General features: G+C 35.7%; 1 pseudogene; it reads right to left on the bottom strand.

The window, feature by feature from the left end:
- Window positions 1-4,571: 4,571 nt before the first annotated feature.
- On the bottom strand, window positions 4,572-7,128 carry LOC145797998 (phytosulfokine receptor 1 pseudogene; annotated as a pseudogene).
- Between the last annotated feature and the right edge of the window lie 11,617 nt (window positions 7,129-18,745).

Genomic DNA, 18,745 nt, shown 5'->3' with positions numbered 1-18,745 from the left:
ATATAATATTTGGGCTCTATTTTGAAGACACTGACCAAAAACTCAACACATTTTGTTTTTAAAAAAGGAACTAAAAAATTAAACCGACCCAAAACAACAATTTAAATGTTCAATTCACTGCATCCAAACCCAGTACTAGTCCAATTTTAACAAAAATAATCCCACAAGACTTGTTTTTCAAACATAGTTAACAAGTAACCACAGACAGACATTAGTATTAAACAGAGCATAGCACCAAATAGCTGAAGGCACAACAAACAACTCAATTTATTTCTTTCTTTCTTTCTTTCTTTCTTTTTGCTTTTATTTATTTATTTTTTCAGCAAATAGCAAGTTGCATCAACAAATGAATCAGCAACAATAGTACAGTGAAACCAACAATACCGGCAAAGCCAATAATAACCAAAGCCATAGCAGGCAACAAACTACAAACAGAAACAACCAACATTCTCTATTCAACATATGTATCCAATAAAGGAAAATCCATGAAACAAAAAAGTTGCAGTTTTCTAGCTATCCAAGCACCTACATATTAAAAGCTCACATCTTTACTTACTAGCATAAAAACCTCTGCTCAAGCCTATCCCAAAAAAGAAGAAGAAGAAGAAGAAGAAGAAGAAGAAGAAGAAGAAGAAGAAGAAGAAGAAGAAGAAGAAGAAGCATAAACCTTCACAAGCCTAGCAAAAAAGCATACAACCATGCACACCCCTAAAGCCATAATCTCGACAGAGGAAATAGAGAACATAATTTTATTTTTATTTATTTTTTAAACATAAGATCCCTGAACCCTCTAAAATCCAAACTTTAGGGTTGACTCAACGGTACCAAACTCGTGGAATATGGAAGCACAATGGGAGAAATGATTTACTGAAATGCTTCAAATGTTTCTGTGAAGAATTCGTAAATAAATAAACAAATAAATAAAGACAAACATCCTACAAATTCATTAAGTTCATTCAGTTTTTCCATTTTTCATTCACAAATTTGCCTACAAATTCAATATTCAAACGCAGTTTATCCACATAAAGAAAAAAAAAATCAAAAAAACAAATTCAATATTGCAGAATACAAAAATTCAATATTCAAATTTTCCACATGACATTGTAAAAATAAAATAAAATCAAAAAACAGATTCAGTTAAACCATTTTTTTCCTCAGATTCAAATTCAGTTACACTATTCAGTTACGGAGAGAGAAAGAAATAGAACCTCGCTGTAAGCTTCTTCACACTGTAGAAGTAGAACATCTCTTCTTTTCCACTGGTTTCACTTCAGAACTACCACAAACTAGAACAAAAATAAATAAATAAATAAGAACAGATTAGAGTAGAGATTAAGGAGAAGAAGAGAAGAAGAGAAAAGAAGAAGACCAAATAGAGGTCGTCGAAGTCGAGCAAAAAAAAAAATTACAGAACAGATTATAGATTGAGGAGAATAAGAGAAGAAGAGGAAAGAAGAAGACAAGACAATATCTCACCACCACACCACGATTGCCGATCCTCTTTTAGGTTGAAGAATGCTAATGTGTTATGGTTTTAATCTGAGATTCTCAGAAAAGGGCTGCCTAAGGGTGTACAAATACAAAAAAAAAAAAAAAAAAAGATTGTCGATCCGCTATACTTTTCAGTGTAGATTGTCGGTCGATCGTCGTCACCGTCAGTGTGGGTAGGGTTTTGGGGTGAGAGAGAGAGAGGGAGTGTGTGCGTGTGTGTTGTTGTGTGTGTGTGTGTGTATGTGTTTATCTGTGTTGTGTGTAGTGTATCAAAGATGAATGAATGGGTTAGGTTTAGGTTAGTGACATCAGAAAAGGGGAGAAAAAATATAAAAAAAATGAAAAAGGACACAAAAGCGGGCATGTTAGGTCTAATGGCCAAACTGGTGAATAACTCGCAACCTGACCCAAAACCGCGAAAGCCAAAAACTGGGCTCGCACCCGCCCGCCACGTAGTACGCATCCATCCAAACGTGGCCGGGTCGGGTCAGTGCATCCGTTGATCACCCTTACCATCTACATTAGTTTTAATCAATTTAGCTTAACTAAAAAAGAAGTCAGTATAATTATATTAAAAGTATAAGACTAACTATATTTTTTTCAAATTTTGAAGGAGGTCTTGAATTTATGTATAATTTTTTTATTTATATAACACTAGTCTTGTTGTACCATCATTCCAAAACGGCCAAATGTGTCCAATTAGCAATGTATTGTGGTTTAGGCCTCCCCAACTGTCGTATGGGCCTTTTAAGGCCCAAATAAGCCAATACATGGCTTCGATTTGGGGTCGGCGACGGCCTCATATCATTACTCGAAAAGGGAACAGAGAAGACCATAGGTTTTTTTTTTTTTTTTTTTTTTTAATTTCAACTAGGTTGTGTTTGGTTCAGTTCATGACTTTAGGAGAATTTGATAAAAGAAAGGAAATATAAAAGTAAAATGTGAAATGAATATAATTACATTTTATACACATTTTTTATTTTCTTTTTAAATCCCTCTCCAAATTCATGAACCAAACATAATCTTAAGAGGTGATTAATTTAAAAAAATTACATATCAATGTCATATTTCAAAAATAATTATTGATTCATGAAAATATTTATAATTTTAATTATTAAAATTTGTTAATATGACTTTTTTGACATACATACATTGAAATGTTAGTTCCCATTAATATATAGCTAATTTTTTGTTTCAACTTGCAAGTATGAAAAGTAGAGGAAGCGAATTGCATCGATTTGGTTTGATCTTTTAAAATTATTTTTAGAATAATACTTCGTAGCTCGAAAAAAGTTGGCTCGAATTCTCAAAACGACGTTGTTTGGGTATTCTTTTTTTTTTTTTTCCTTTTTTCTTTTTCTTGATTTTGAATACAGACAGAAAAAAGAGGTGAGAGAGAGAGAGAGAGAAGAGGGAAGAGAAGAGGAAGAGAGAAGAGAAGGAGGAGGAGGAAGAGAAGGAAGAGAAGAAGATGGTGATGGCGGAAAAGAAGACGATGATGGTGGAGGAGGAAGAGAAGGAAGATCGACAGTGATGGTGGCGTCTCTCTCTCTCTCTGCCAATGGCGGCGTCGATGGGTCTCTCTGTTTTCTCTACTTTTTTTTTTCCTAGTAAATCTGGATCTGAAGTTGATGATGTTATGTGTTGTGGTTGTTGTTGATGATGATTTGAACAATCTAGACTTTGTTTTCTTTACTCTTTTTTTTTTTTTTCCCTAGTGAATCTTGATTTGAAGATGATGATGATGTTGTGTGTTGTTGGTGATGATGATGTTGTGTGTTGTTGTGGTTGTTGTTGTTGATGATGATTTGAACAATCCTTCCCTTTTTTTTCTCTTTCAGACTCTGTTCTCTCTTTCTTCTTCTTCAGAGTGAGAAGAGAAAGAAAGAAAAAAAAAAACCTGCCCAAAACGACGTTGTTTTGGACAATCAAGCCACTCGAGCCAAAGGAATTTTGAGCTACCTAGCAGCTTTGTTATTTTTAAGTGACTTTTTGTTTATTTTTTAGTAAATTTATATTTATAAATATCTCGTCACCTACTTATATTCCAAAAGTTTTATGAGTAATATAGTTATCAAAATATTCCTCATAAAAATAAGGTGAAGTATGCATTAATGTTCACAATGATAGTGTGAATATTTCATGATATGAATATTCACATCACCAAATTGCTAAGTAAAAAAAAAAAGAACATATATATTTGTAAGTGTAAAATTGTCCATCAAATATCTTAAATATGAGAGTTAGGATTTTGTGGATCAAATGTTCAAAATAATAGGATTTATTGGAATACAAGAATATCTTATGGACTAATTGGGATACAAGAACTTGAAAGAAGATTTCCTAACAAATTTCTTTAAATTTTTTCTATATTTTATTTTAATTTTTAGATATATCATAAATGCAAATGTTTTTATTCAAATTTTCATTTGTTTTAGTGAACTATGTTTATATTTTATTCATTTTTTTTTTAAAAATGTATCTAAACTAGGTGCTTCTAAAAAGAAAAAGAATTTGATTAAAATATGAAAAAAAATCACTAAACACAAATGAAAACTCATTAAAAATAATTTTTGAAAATGGTTTGAATTTTTCAAGTTGGCCATCTCAACTTGAGAAAGTTTTTAGGTTTGTTAAGTTTATTTTGGGGCTGACCTCGGTAATCTAAATTGTTCACTTTTCCAAATTTGTTGATTAGAATATTCTAAAAAAAATAAAAATAATCGGAATCGATAGCTATAACAATCACATTTATATTACAAAAAATAGATGGCTATTCTTGAAATTATATTTGTTATCTAATTTTTTTTTTTAAAATGTGATTCAAACATATAACTATCGATATCCGATCCTGTTAATTTTCATGAATATTTTATTCAACAAAACTTAAAAAGTGAACGATTTAGATTACTGAATTAGACTCCAAAATGTGTATACCGAACCCAAACATTCTCTCTAATAGGAGAAATTATTCAATGCTCCTGAAACATTGCTCCATTCCATTCACAAATTTAATTAATTATCCTCTATAACCCTAACAGAAAAATAGTAGGTCCCATAACTTACACCAATAACTACTACCGGAAAGTCCATTACAAACCAAGTATTGCTTCAGTAGAATTGAAACAAATAGAAACTAAAAACAGAGAAATGCCATCAAATTTAAAAACAGAGAAATGCCATAATAGCAACAGTTGTCCCAAATCCAGTCCCAAATCCCATCCCAAACGACATTTTGACAATAATCTCTCCCCATATCAACTTGCTAGGAGAGACTACTTGAGGAACTTGATTGCTAATCGAAAATGGGGACAAAAGTTCACCACTACATAGACCTAGGTTGCCTTCAAAGCTCGAGTTTGGAAAGGTTTCAAACTGCCCTCCAGTAGGGATTGTCCCATACAGTTGATTGTAAGCAACATTGAACTTGGACAGAAAGCTGAGATTTACTAACGAAAGAGGTATAGCTCTGAATAGATCGTTGTGAGACAAATCCAATGTCTCTATGCTCGTCATACCAGACAAATCCTCAGGAATGTTTCCAGATAAATTGTTGCATTTTAGGTCCAAATAATGCAAGTTTTTTAGGTTCCCAAACTCGGGCCAGATGGGTCTGGTGAGAGAGTTATTGCTGAGATCAAGTGTGGATGGAAACTCCAAATTTGCTTATACTGCAACAACATACTAAAGCCTCATGAGAATGAAAATGGAAATGGCAAGCGTAGAGAAGGGTCTTCTGGTAAGACATCCTTGGAGAGGCACTCTAATTTAGTCAAGTTCTTTGGTATCTCTCCTGTAAAATAGTTGTTCGACAAGTTAACGAAAAACAAAAACTCAAAATTACCTAACCATGACGGAATCATTCCATCCAATCGATTCCCCGATAAATCCAACGCCTGCAAATTTGTCAACCCACTCAACCACTGGGGGAACACACCAGTGAGCCCGCAATAGCAAATATTGAGAACCTTCAAATTTTTAAACTCTAGACTAGGAAATGAAGGCAATTGTTCACCATGAAAATCATGGCCAAGACCCAAAGTAGTCAAGCTCTTGAAATGCTGCAAGATATCAAGGGCAGCTGAGAGGTTAAAAACGGTCGCGTTCGATAATGAAAGCAAAGAGAGAACATGAAAATTCCTAAAGTTTTATGGGATTTGCCCGGTAAAGTTTCCCGCAAGACTGATTATTTTCAGTCGCGGACAAAGTGGGAAATTATCACGAACTGGCCCAGTGAACTAATTACAGGATAAACTGAGTGAAACTAGATGGGTTATTTCAAAAAAATTCAAATCAATTACACCATTCAAAGAATTGTTTCTCAAAACAAGTGAATCAATAGTCCTAGAATTCGCCAGAGAATTGGGAAGTCCACCGGAAAAATTATTGGATTCAACAAAAAATTCTGGTAACTTTGCAAATCCATGAAAAACATCTGGGATAGGCCCTGAAAACGAATTCCATGATATATCCAAATGAACAAGATCAGAGAGATTACCAATTCTGCTGCTGAGTTCACCCAAAAACCGATTATCCTGAAGACCCAACTAATTCAATCTCGGTAGTCGAAAAATATCCTCCAGTATGTCTCTGGTGAGAAAATTTGGACCAAGCCAGAGGTGTTCTAACGAGCTGCAATTCCCAAACCCAGATGGAATTCTACCATAGAAGTAATTTAGAGCAAAATCAATGATCCGAATTCGAGTTGAATTGATAAAAATCCCCACAGGAACCGAGCTTTCAAATGAATTATCAGAAATGTCAAAGATCTCGAGAAAATGGAGGTTGATACTCATCGGAATTGAACCAGAGAAATCGTTTTTGTTGAGGTCGATGACTTGTAGATTCAACATTTGAAACAGAGATGGAGGAAGAGAACCTCGGAGGAAATTGATAGAGAGGTTTAGGGTTAGGGGCGTAGCCAGGAATTTCCCTCAGTGGGGTCATTCAGAGGGAGAGAGAGAGAGAACAAATGAAGGAATGCATCAATGGCAATGCAACAATGGTTGTTAGAGAATGAAGCATTGATGGAGCAAATGAATGAACGAACACTGAGCTAAGATTGACACCACTAAACAATGAATAGCTCCAAATATATGTGATATATGTAATATTTATCTAGATTCACTAGGGTCATTTTGTTAAAATTGACACCACTAAACAATGAATAGCTCCAAACACTGGAGTCATTTTGTTAAAATCCAAAACTATTAAACAAAATTTCATATATATTTAAACAAAATTTGAAAGTTCAGTGGTGTCAATTGACACCACTGAATTACACATAGCCCCGCCCCTGTTTAGGGTTGTGAGTTGGTCTAAACCAGTGAAAGTAGTTTCGTTGAGTTTGCCAGCCAATATCTTCCCCGAGAGTTCCAATTTCACAACCCTACTGGAATCGATAGGATCGTTGAAGAAACCGAGTGAAGAAGATGAATTGCAAGTGATTTCTAACCAGTTACAGCAATTTGAGGTTCCCCAACCATTGATAGCTCCTAAATCTAATCCAATCAAGAAAGCCCCTAGAGCCTGGAGATCTTTCGAATTGCATGTGATGTTTTGGGAATTCGAAACTTGAACTCGTGAAGAGAACACAAGAGCGAAAGTGAAGATTACCCACAACTCCAACACACCCATCCCATAAAAACAATTACAAAGCTTGAGAGAGAGAGAGAGTGAGAAAGAGAGAGGGTAAAGTCTGGTTTTAGAACAACCTAGTTGCTAGGCGATGAATTGTGATCTGAGTTTTGTTAGTTTCAGTACTATTGTTGATAAAACAAAAACAAACAAGAATTGATGAGAGAGATATGATGGATGGGTTATGGGTTTGGGTTTGTACAAATAATCAAAGAGGAGAGTGAAACAGTTAGGTGAAGGAAAAGACATGGGGTGTTTGGCTTTGGCGGAGATTATGTGAAAAACCATCCCTCGTTCACCTTTCGGAATTTTTTTTTTAAATTTATTTAATTTTTTTTATTTAATAAATTATAATAAAAGTTACCCTAAATAATTTGATATAAACTCTTAAATAAGTCATAAGCTGTGTGTATTAAAAAAAAGTGTACCATATATACTTTAATTATTTCATTTTTTTATAGTTATAATTAATTTTTTCTTTTAGTTATGACATTATTTTATTTATAATTTTTAAATTCGTTAGTGATATGTCATATTGTATTTAGTTATGATATATATTTTTTTAGTTATGATTCAAAAAATTAAAATTATACCTTCTTTTTTTTTTTTTTTTTTTTTTCTAGTTATAAGATGCATAAGCCTATTTTGGCATCTAAGTTAAAAGTTATTTTTTTCTGACTTTTTAAATTTTTTTAAGTCACATCAATCCTTTATTTATTTATTTTTTTACACTTTTATGAAAGAAAACAAAAAAAAAAAAATTAAAAAAAATGAACTCTCAACCTATTTTTCATAATAAATCATACAGTGTATTGTGTTTTTTGCGTATATTATAGCGATCCCGGGTTTACCCTTGTTGTACAGTGATCCGGACATGTGTCCGTGGATGTTGGTAGTTGATTATTATTTTGTTTACATCTTTTTTTTTTCTTCGTATTTGAGTTATAGGATGTGTTGGGCGGATTTGTTTCAGGTTGGTTGAGTTTAGAAACCAAAACTAGTTGCCCAGATTTTTGGCTTGTCCGCTCGAGCGGAGGTGTTGGCGCTCGAGCGGGGAATACACCCATCCAGTATTTGTTGTGCAGTGTTGTACGCTTGAGCGTAGGGTTGGGAGCTCGAGCGGAGGCCTGGTTCTGCAAAAGTGCTGGGAGAGTGCATCCGGCGCTCGAGCGGAAGTTTGGACGCTCGAGCGGGAGTCTGTGAGTGACGCTCGAGCGGGGTGTTTTACGCTCGAGCGGGCGACTGGGTTTAAGTCCCGAAATTGTGACTTTTCAAATCACTTTTTACTTTCTCTTCTCTCTCTTACTTTTCCAAAATCACCATTGTTGAGCCTCTCACTCTAGACTCTACCTTCTCTCTAGGTTTTGATCTAGTAGGAGTGATTTACTCACCTTTGGCCTTTACAAAAAAGTTGTTGATCGTCGAGGGCTTCATTTTAATCTGAAAATTTCGGGTTTTGGAGCACGTTGGGTTTTGTCGTCTTCTCCTTTGGGACTCCGAATTTGAGGTAGGGATATCCTACTCCTCTCTATGGGTTTTGTCTTTAAATTTTGGTATTTTGAGATGTTGGGCTTGGTTTGGTAATTTTGTGAAAGTTTGGGGCTTTTGTGTAATTTTACAAAAGTTGGGGTTTTATTCATAATAAACCTAGATGCATGTTTGGCATAGAAAAATGGAATGATTGTTGAATCATTGATGAAAATGGGACCTAAGGGTTGAAATGTTAATTATGGGAATTGACCTAATTACATTGTTTAATTAATTGGGATAATTAATTGAGAAGAATGAAGAAATGAAATGTTGATTGAATATCCATTGTGCATTTATTTTCTGTTTAGAAATAACTGCTTTGGGCTATCGGTGGAGGATAGTCGTGATTGTTGTAGACAATGCATGATGATTAGGCAAACTGAAACTAATCAATGAAATGAGTCATGGAACTTGACGGTTGATAGAATACATTAACTGTATGTATTGGGTGATTGTATATAGAACCAATGTGTTTATATACGTTATGTGTAGAGGAGGAGATAGGGGATGTACTCCGCGGTTTAGGGGAAGATAGGGGATGTACCTCTAAACCGGATAGTGATAGGAGAAGATAGGGGATGAACTCCGTAGACACAGCTCATATGCTTGTCTAAAGAAGTGAAGATAGAGCTTATATGCTTATCTTTGTGATGTGTGGATATAGCCTTTATGCTTATCTGTGGATATTGTTGTTATACATATCTGTTATAGAATGTGGATATAGCTTATTTGCTTATCTGAGAATGTGGATATTGTTGTTATACATATCTGTTGAGCATGTGGGTAGTGCTTATATGCCTATCTGTTGAAAAAAGGGGAAATGAAAAGTAATTGGGACTTGTAAGTCGTTTGACATAAATATATGATTTATGTGATTGTATCAGTGTTGGCCATCTATCAATTGCTAATATTTTAGTCATTGTCCATGGTTGGTTTAGTGTATTTCTACTGGGCTGTGGCTCACCCTATATGGGAATATCATTTTCAGGTGCAGGAAGCATGCCACCTCCAAGGACATAGCTGGGAGGCTAGTGGCGGACATACTTTTGTCGCTTAACTTTTGATGTATTACATGTAACTTCAAGCCTAGGGCTTAATGTGTAAACGAGTTAGTACTCTTTTGTTGTAACCAAGTGTTAACTTGGAAAGCTGTAAGCCCGTAGGGCATTTTGTTATGATGTTAACATGTAATACTTATGTAATGGAACTCTAAGGAATATAGAAATGTGGTTCGTTTATATGTCAATGCATGTCTTATTTGATGGGTTTAATGTTATTATTTTGAGGGCGTTACATATATAATCCCTACCAAACTCCCCATAGTGGTGTGATGAGAAAGGTTAATGCTTGGGGCCTTGACAGTTCGAGTCTCAAGTAGCTTGAATCTTCCCCGCTCTCTCTCTCTCTCTCTCAAACCCAAGCAGCTTATGTCCTCTCGCTGTCAGGTTGTTCCATCTCCGACAATTTGCTCCATCTCCGGTTTGTTTTTCACTCCCTTAGACTCTCTCTTTCTCTTTTTATTTTCTTCTTCACTAGTTCAACAAATTCAATCAGCAATAGCCATATCAAAAACCCATTAAATTGTTGAAAAATTTATAAAGAGGTAGTTGTGAATTAAAATAGACTCCATTTTGAATGGAAGGGTGTAACCTTTCATGGTGTCTTTTTGTTTTAAAGGAAGGGTCAAACCTCCATTTGAATGAAAGGGTACAAATCTTTCATGGTGTCTCTTTATTTTAAAGGAAGGGGTATGTCCCTTCTTCATACATTTTCTATTCAAATTGAATAGGTGCCAACAAAGCCTATATAAAGGCAGCCCCATTCCAATTTTGATTGATTCTGAAAATTCATTTTCCTTGCCTTCATTTTGCTCTCTTGCGTCCTTTATTCTTCATATTATTTAAGGAAAAATTTCAGAGAGTTATAGAACACAAGGTTCTGGTTCGTCGAACAAATTTGTTTGAAGTGCTACTACAAATTTGTGAAGATCATTGTATCCTGGGAGATAGACGCCACATAACCGTAAGCACCATAGCGGGGCGAATCTATCTGAAGGACAGAGTGTCACACACTCGACTTGGTCTTTAAATTATTGATTCGGTTCAACAAAATAAATTCTGTAAGTTTTATTTTATTTTGTTTGAATTATTTTAAGTTATTTTATTTACACAGAAGATTGTTCCAACAATCTTAAGACAGATTCGAATTATTCTGTTTACAGAATTTTTCGCTTGCTTCCCTTTTTTCATTCTTCGTAAATAATTTCGGAAGAAAATTATTTTCTGTGGATTTACAAAATAATATTCTGGATGGAAAAACAAATAGTGATTATATGCTATTTGACAGATAGTAGTAATATACTGTCTCTTTTCTTTGACAACAACTAGTAGTACGATACTGGTGTCATTAACAATTCAGAATATATTTTTCTGGAATTTTTTGAAAATTAATTTTGGGTTTTAGAAATTATTTTCTGAGTTTTCATTACTTAAAATTCTGTTTTAGTATTTTAATTATTGAAGTGCTATAGAAATTAATTTTCTGCGTGGAATTAATTTGGTTGAATAAAATTTTATTTTATTTCCAAATTAATTGAAAAATAAAAGTTATTTTCTTATTTCTTTTATTTTACAGAATTTAATTTCTTGTGTGGAATTAATTTGGTTAAATAAAATTTTATTTTATTTCCAAATTAATTGAAAAATAAAAGTTATAGTTTTTATTTCTTTTATTTTACAAAATTTATTTTTTCTGTGTGGAATTAATTTGTTTAAATAAAATTTTATTTTATTTTCAAATTAATTGGAAAATAAAAGTTACATTCTTGTTTCTTTTATTTTTACAGAATTTAATTCTGTAAATTTGGTTTAATTTTCTGTGTAGTGAAAATTTTAATTATAAATTTGTTTTATAAATTAGAATTGATAGCTACTGAAACAAATGCCCAAACAAGTACTACTGTGGTGGCTGCAATTGCACCAACCCCCTCTCCTGTGATGACAGTACCAATAAATCATGGAGAGAAGCCAGAGAAGTTCTCAGGAACTGACTTTAAAAGATGGCAACAAAAAATGTTGTTCTATCTTACAACTCTGAACCTGGCTCATTTTCTCCGTGAAGATGCTCCTATCCTGAAAGAGGATGAAACCGACCGGCAAGTGGTTGCTGCGGTTGATGCTTGGAAACATGCCGATTTCCTTTGCCGGAACTACGTCTTGAACGGACTTGACAACACATTATACAACGTCTACAGTCCAATCAAGACAGCAAAGGAACTTTGGGAATCGTTGGAAAAAAAGTACAAAACGGAAGATGCCGGCTCAAAGAAATTTGTGGTTGGCAGATTCTTGGATTTTGTAATGGTTGATTCAAAAACTGTGATCAGCCAAGCTCAAGTTTTCCAACTCATTCTGCATGACATTCATGCAGAAGACATGTCTCTTGGTGAATCCTTCCAAGTTGCAGCCTTAATTGAAAAATTACCAAAAGGCTGGAAGGAGTTCAAGAACTACCTCAAACACAAGCGCAAAGAAATTTCTATGGGCGAATTAATTGTGCGTTTGAGAATTGAGGAGGACAACCGCAATTCTGAAAAGCGGGCTGGTAAGCATCCTATGGAGTCTAAGGCAAATGTGGTGGAACATGCTTCAAAAACCAAGAAACGAAAGTCTTCTGGAGAAAGTTCATCACAAGGCTCTAAAAGGGGGGGGGGGGATAATAAAAAGTACAAGTTTAATGACAAATGTTACATCTGTGACAAAGAGGGACATCGGGCCAAAGATTGCCGTAGCAAAGGCAAAAGCAAAAGAAGAACAAGCAAGAAGCCTGCTCAAGCCCACATGACTGAAGTGGACAATATTTCCAATGGTATAGATGATATCAATCTTTCTGCAGTTGTTTCCGAGGCAAATCTTGTCGGAAATCCTAAAGAATGGTGGGTGGACACTGGTGCTACTCGCCATATTTGTGCCGACGAAAAGATGTTCACATCTTATTCTATAGTGGACAATGGTGAACAACTCTTTATGGGCAACTCCTCAACTTCCAAAGTTGAAGGACAAGGAAAGATTGTACTCAAGATGACATCTGGAAAGGAACTCACTCTTAACAATGTGCTGCATGTACCGGACATTCGCAAGAATTTAGTTCCCAGATCTTTGTTGAGTAAGAATGGGTTTAGGCTAGTTTTTGAAAGTGACAAGTTTATACTTACCAAAAACGGGATGTATGTAGGAAAAGGTTACATGTCTAATGGCCTTTTCAAGTTAAATGTAATGACCGTTGTACCATCTGTTATTAATAATACTACATCTTCTTCTTACTTGCTTGAGTCTTCAAATTTATGGCATGGTAGACTAGGACATGTTAATTATGGATCTTTACGTAGATTAATTAATATGGAATGTTTACCTAAATTTAACATTGATTCAAATCATAAATGTGAAATTTGCGTTGAGGCAAAATTATCTAAAACTCTTTTTCATTCAATTGAAAGAAGTACGGAACCACTTGAATTAATTCATAGTGACATTTGTGATTTTAAATCAATTCAAACTAGAGGTGGGAAAAAGTATTTTATCACTTTTATAGATGACTATACTAGATATAGTTATGTTTATTTAATTCAAACCAAGGATGAAACTTTGGAAACTTTCATTCAATATAAGAATGAAGTTGAAAATCAACTTGGTAAGAAAATCAAGAAACTTAGAAGTGATAGAGGTGGTGAATATGAATCACCTTTTGGTGAGTTTTGTAAAGAACATGGAATAATTCATCAAACCACCTCTCCTTACTCACCTCAGCAAAATGGAATTGCTGAAAGGAAAAATAGGACTTTAAAAGAAATGATGAATGCCATGTTAATTAGTTCTGGATTACCTTAGAACTTGTGGGGGGAAGCAATACTTTCTGCTAATTATATACTTAATAAAGTACCCCGAAAGAAAGTGAATCAAACACTTTATGAATTGTGGCATGGAAGAGTACCATCCTACAAATACTTAAAAGTGTGGGGGTGTTTGGCTAAAGTGGCTATTCCTAGTCCTAAAAAGACTAAGATAGGTCCTAAGACCATTGATTGCATTTTCATTGGTTATGCCAAGAATAGTAGTGCTTATCGGTTTTTGATTCATAAATCAGAACATTCCGAAATGCATGTAAATACTATTATTGAATCTCGGAATGCATTTTTCTTTGAACATGTAGTTCCAAATAAGACTGGACAAGAGATTAGTAACCGTAAAAGATCTCATGATGCTATTACTAGTCAGGATCAAGAACATGATCAAGAACAAGAGTTAGATCAAAATGAGGAAGAGGAACCTAGGCGTAGTAAACGTGCTAGAACCTCAAAATCTTTTGGTCCAGATTTTCTAACATATTTGTTAGAAAATGAGCCTTTAACTTTTAAAGAGGCTATGTCCAATCCTGAGGCTCCTTTATGGAAAGAAGCTGTCAACAGTGAAGTTGAATCCATCTTGCAAAATCACACTTGGGAATTAGTGAACTTGCCACCAGGTTGTAAACATCTTGGGTACAAGTGGATTTTTAAAAGGAAAATGAAAGCGGATGGATCAATTGACATATACAAGGAAAGACTTGTGGTCAAAGGTTTTAGACAAAAAGAAGGTCTTGATTACTTTGACACATACTCACCGGTTACTAGAATAACATCCATTAGAATGTTAATTGCCATTGCATCTTTATACAATTTAGAAATTCATCAAATGGATGTGAAAATCGCTTTCTTAAATGGTGAGTTAGAGGAAGAAATTTACATGGAACAACCAGAAGGTTTTTCTGTTCTAGGAAAAGAAAAGAAAGTGTGTAAATTGGTTAAATCATTATATGGTTTAAAACAAGCGCCAAAGCAATGTCATGAGAAATTTGACAAAGCAATAATGTCAAATGGATTCAAAATTAATGAGTGTGACAAATTTGTTTATATTAAAAACACAGACAAAGGTTATGTCATTGTATGTCTTTATGTAGATGATATGCTCATCATAGGTAGTAATAATGACATGATTAAAACTACTAAGAAAATGTCGAATAAACATTTTGACATGAAAGACATGGGCATTGCTGCTGTAATTCTTGGTATGAAAATTACGAAAACTTCAGAAGGATATGCTTTGTCACAATCTCATTACATTGAGAAAATACTTGACAAATTCAGCAAAGATGATGATCATCTTGCTAGAACACCTGTAGATGTTAATTTGTATCTTTCTAAGAATATACAGGAAATTATTTCTCAATTAGAGTATGCCCAAATTATTGGAAGCTTAATGTACTTGATGAACTGCACTCGCCCAGATATAGCTTATGCAGTAAGTAAATTAAGTAGATATACGAGTAATCTAGGAGTAGAACACTGGAAAGCAATTATAAGGGTTCTAAGATATCTCCGATTTACTCGTAACATTGGGTTAAATTATAGTAGATATCCAGCAGTACTTGAATGTTACTGTGATGCAAACTGGATATTGGATACTAGAGACTCAAAGTCCACCAGTGGGTATGTCTTTATTCTTGGTGGGACGGCTGTATCATGGAAATCTTCCAAACAGACTTGCATTGCTAGGTTTATTATGGAATCAAAATTCATAGCGTTAGACAAAGCAGGGGAAGAGGCAGAATGGCTTCGCCACTTCCATGAAGATATTCCAATTTGGCCAAAATCGGTGCCTGCTATATACATATATTGGGATAGTCAATCAGCTATAGGTAGAGCACAGAGTCATATGTATAACGGTAAATCACGACACATTCGTCGTCGACATAACACCGTGAGACAACTACTCTCTAATGGAATTATTTCCATTGAATATGTGAAGTCTAAAGACAACATAACGGATCCACTAACCAAAGGGTTAGCAAGAGAGTTAGTTGAGAATTCATCGAGGGGAATGAGACTTAAGCCTATTTAATAAGAGTTACCACAATGGCAACCCAACCTAGTTGACTGGAGATCCCAAGATCTAGGTTCAAAGGGACAACCGAGTTGTGAATGACTCAGAAGGATCACTGGGGAGTCTAACTCCTACCCATTTCTATGATGAAATAGTGATGTCGGCAGCGTTTTAGGTTAAGCAATACTTTTAATGATTCTTATATCTAGGTATACCTAGTGGAGTATGTGTAATAACCCTCACACTGTCCTAACCATACTCATATGCATTCATATGATTCTGTCTTGTTAAACTTGCATTTCTAGTCTTGTCCTTGTTCGCTTATGTGTTACAGCATGTTTTGTACCTTGTTTGGTGTGAGTTTAGCCGAGGTCATCTTTAGTCTAGAACTTCCTTGGAACCCCTTTGTTTGACCTCCACCTTCGCCCTGACATATTGGCCGAGATGTCATTATCTAGGCCGAGGTATTCATCACCAAGGCCGAGATGTGTATTATCTAGGCTGAGATGTTACCCTTGAACCTAAGTGACCTTGCTCCTGGATTGGTACGACCTAGACTGAGGTGTGGCACATCTAGGCCAAGGTGTGGCACAGTTAGGCCAAGTGTTGTCCTTTTTAGCCGATGTCCTTGCCCCTTGCTTGCCGAAGTCTTGTTGTTAGCCGATGTCGTTACTTGTCGGAGTGCTCCTGCCGCCTAGCTTGTTGAGTACACTTTGTCATAGTCTTGTCTTTTCACTCAGTCACCTTTTTGAGTAGAACCAACCAGCCGTTGCCACGTACCCCTACAGAGGGTTAAGTCAGCCAGCAGACCCAAAAAATATACATTCTGTATTATATCTTTGCCTTGTAGAGAGAGAAGCTCTAGGAAGAAGAAGAAGTTTTAGAGTGAGAGAGTGGGCTTTTGAGCTTGATTCCTAGAGATCAAACCGTTGGATTCGCGTATTGAGGTTAGATTCTTGATTTACTTTTGTTGTTCCTTATGTTTATCTAGCTGCATTGCGCGATCGAACCTATTTTGCATGTTTTGCATTGGTTTAAAGTTGGTTTTAGAAAGAGAAGATAGTGTTCGTGTGTTTTGAAGAAAAAGTCTTGTTTGATCCGAAAGTTTGCCTTAAGGTTCATGTTTTTGTGTTTGTTCTCACAAGATCCTTGAATATGGGTACCCAGGTCCATGTTTTTGAATTCATAACATGAAATCTCAGATTTTGTAATAACAAATTATGATCCTTGCATTCATCTTCCTCATGTTCATGCTCTTCATGTTCGTCATGTTCTTCAAGAGAGGGAAACCCAAATTTTTCCCGATTTCATTTCCTTGAATGTGGCCATCGAGGCCACACCTCGGCAAGGAGGTGTGGGACCTCGGCCTAGACCTGGTAGTTGCCCAGCATGTTTTCCCGAGATAGGGAACTGTGTTTTGTTTTGATTTGACTTAGTTTTTGAAGAATGCCGAGGTCATTTGCATGCATGCAAGACTTGTTTTGAGTAGTGCATTCAATAGACTTTGCCACGTGTTTGTAGGATTTGGACTCGCCTTGACCCCGACGTTTGAAGAACTAGGTGAGTGGTATTTCTAATAAAGTTATGTTATTAAGTTTTGATAAAGTTTTGCCTTGCTTGTTTTGGGAAAAGTATTTTGTGAAGCATGAATGATGATCCCTATTTTGTATATCAAGTGTTAGCCTTGTTTTGAATGACAATCTTGAAAAGTCCGTACGTGCTAGGGGACTATAAGCATTTGTAGCACAATCTTGAAAAGTCCGTACGTGCTAGGGGACTATAAGCATTTGTAGCAGGATCTTGAAAAGTTCGTACGTGCTAGGGGACTATAATCATTTGTAGCACAATGTTGAAAAGTTCGTACGTGCTAGGGGACTATAAGCATTTGTAGCACAACCTTTGTTAACGTCACCCCTTGAAACTTGAAAGACTTTGATTGATGAAGCTTGAAAGACTTGTTAGATGAACTTGATTCCTCCCTTGTTGGTTACAAGCTATGATTATGTATTGTTTTGTTAAAGGTCTCGGATATCATGCATGCAAACCCTTTATTATTTAAACCATTCATTGAGTATCCAAGCTCACCCCTCTCTATATATATGTAGGTGACGAGCAGGACGGCGGTGACGCCTAGATATACTTGCTACTTGTTTTGGATTATGCACTTTTGCCGCATCTTGAAGATTATGCTTCTTAGTTGTATTTTATTGTATTTTGTATTTGATAGCTGAGAAGCCTTTTGGTCAATATGTATTTTTGTACTTCATTTTGTTGTATTAAAGCTATGTACGAATGTATGATATTCCATTTAACTTATGCACTGCTCTTATGGACTACTTAGCTTTGAATTTATTGCTTCCGCATTTGTAAGCCCCATATGTATACCCTGTTTGTGTGTGAATTTTGAAAGTTGGCTTTCAATAATCTCGGATTACTGGCCATCACGGCACTAAACTACTTGGGGCAGTTTGGGGTCGTGACAGATTGGTATCAAAGCACAAATTTCTTATAGTACGTTATTCACACACTTGAGTCCTAAAGAGCATAGGATTTTCCTTAGAAAAATGTTAGGATTGCATAATAATGCTTGCCATTTGACAAGGTGTGCATTATCTCAGCTTGACTGTTTGTTGCTTGCGTGGATGTCCATTTGATCGTTTTGTTTTAAGTCACGTTTTGCATACTCTTAGCATCATGAGAAGGGGTAGACCACCAGTTGGCCGAGATCATTCTGAAGATAGATTGGATAGATTAGAGAGACTGGTCGAAGGTTTGGTCCGTGAGTTGAGGCAAACTCGGCCACAAGACACTAGTACTACCTCTACCCAGGCCGAGCAGACAAATAGCCGACGTGCAGTTCCACCTCCGCCTCCTCCAATGCCGTAAGTGCCTCCACAACAAGCTTTATATGGGGACAACACCATAGCCTTGATCAGAGAGTTCAAAAAGATGAAACCGCCGAGGTTCTCTGGGGGCATTGAACCGATGAAGGTTGAAGCGTGGGTCTTGGAAATGGAGAAGTTGTTCGAGATCTTTCCCAGTACCGATGCCCCGAAGGTGACACTGGCAACATTCACACTAGACGATGATGCACGAAGATGGTGGACGATGACCTGAGAAAGCAACCCGGGTCTGACTTGGGCCAAATTTTTGGAATTGTTTTACAACAA

This window comes from Camellia sinensis, chromosome 8 (assembly GCF_055761805.1).
Source record: "Camellia sinensis isolate YWXY chromosome 8, ASM5576180v1, whole genome shotgun sequence".
NCBI classification, from domain to species: domain Eukaryota; kingdom Viridiplantae; phylum Streptophyta; class Magnoliopsida; order Ericales; family Theaceae; genus Camellia; species Camellia sinensis.
The sequence above is the reverse complement of the archived record's forward strand: the minus strand, read 5'-3'. Positions and strand labels throughout refer to the sequence as shown.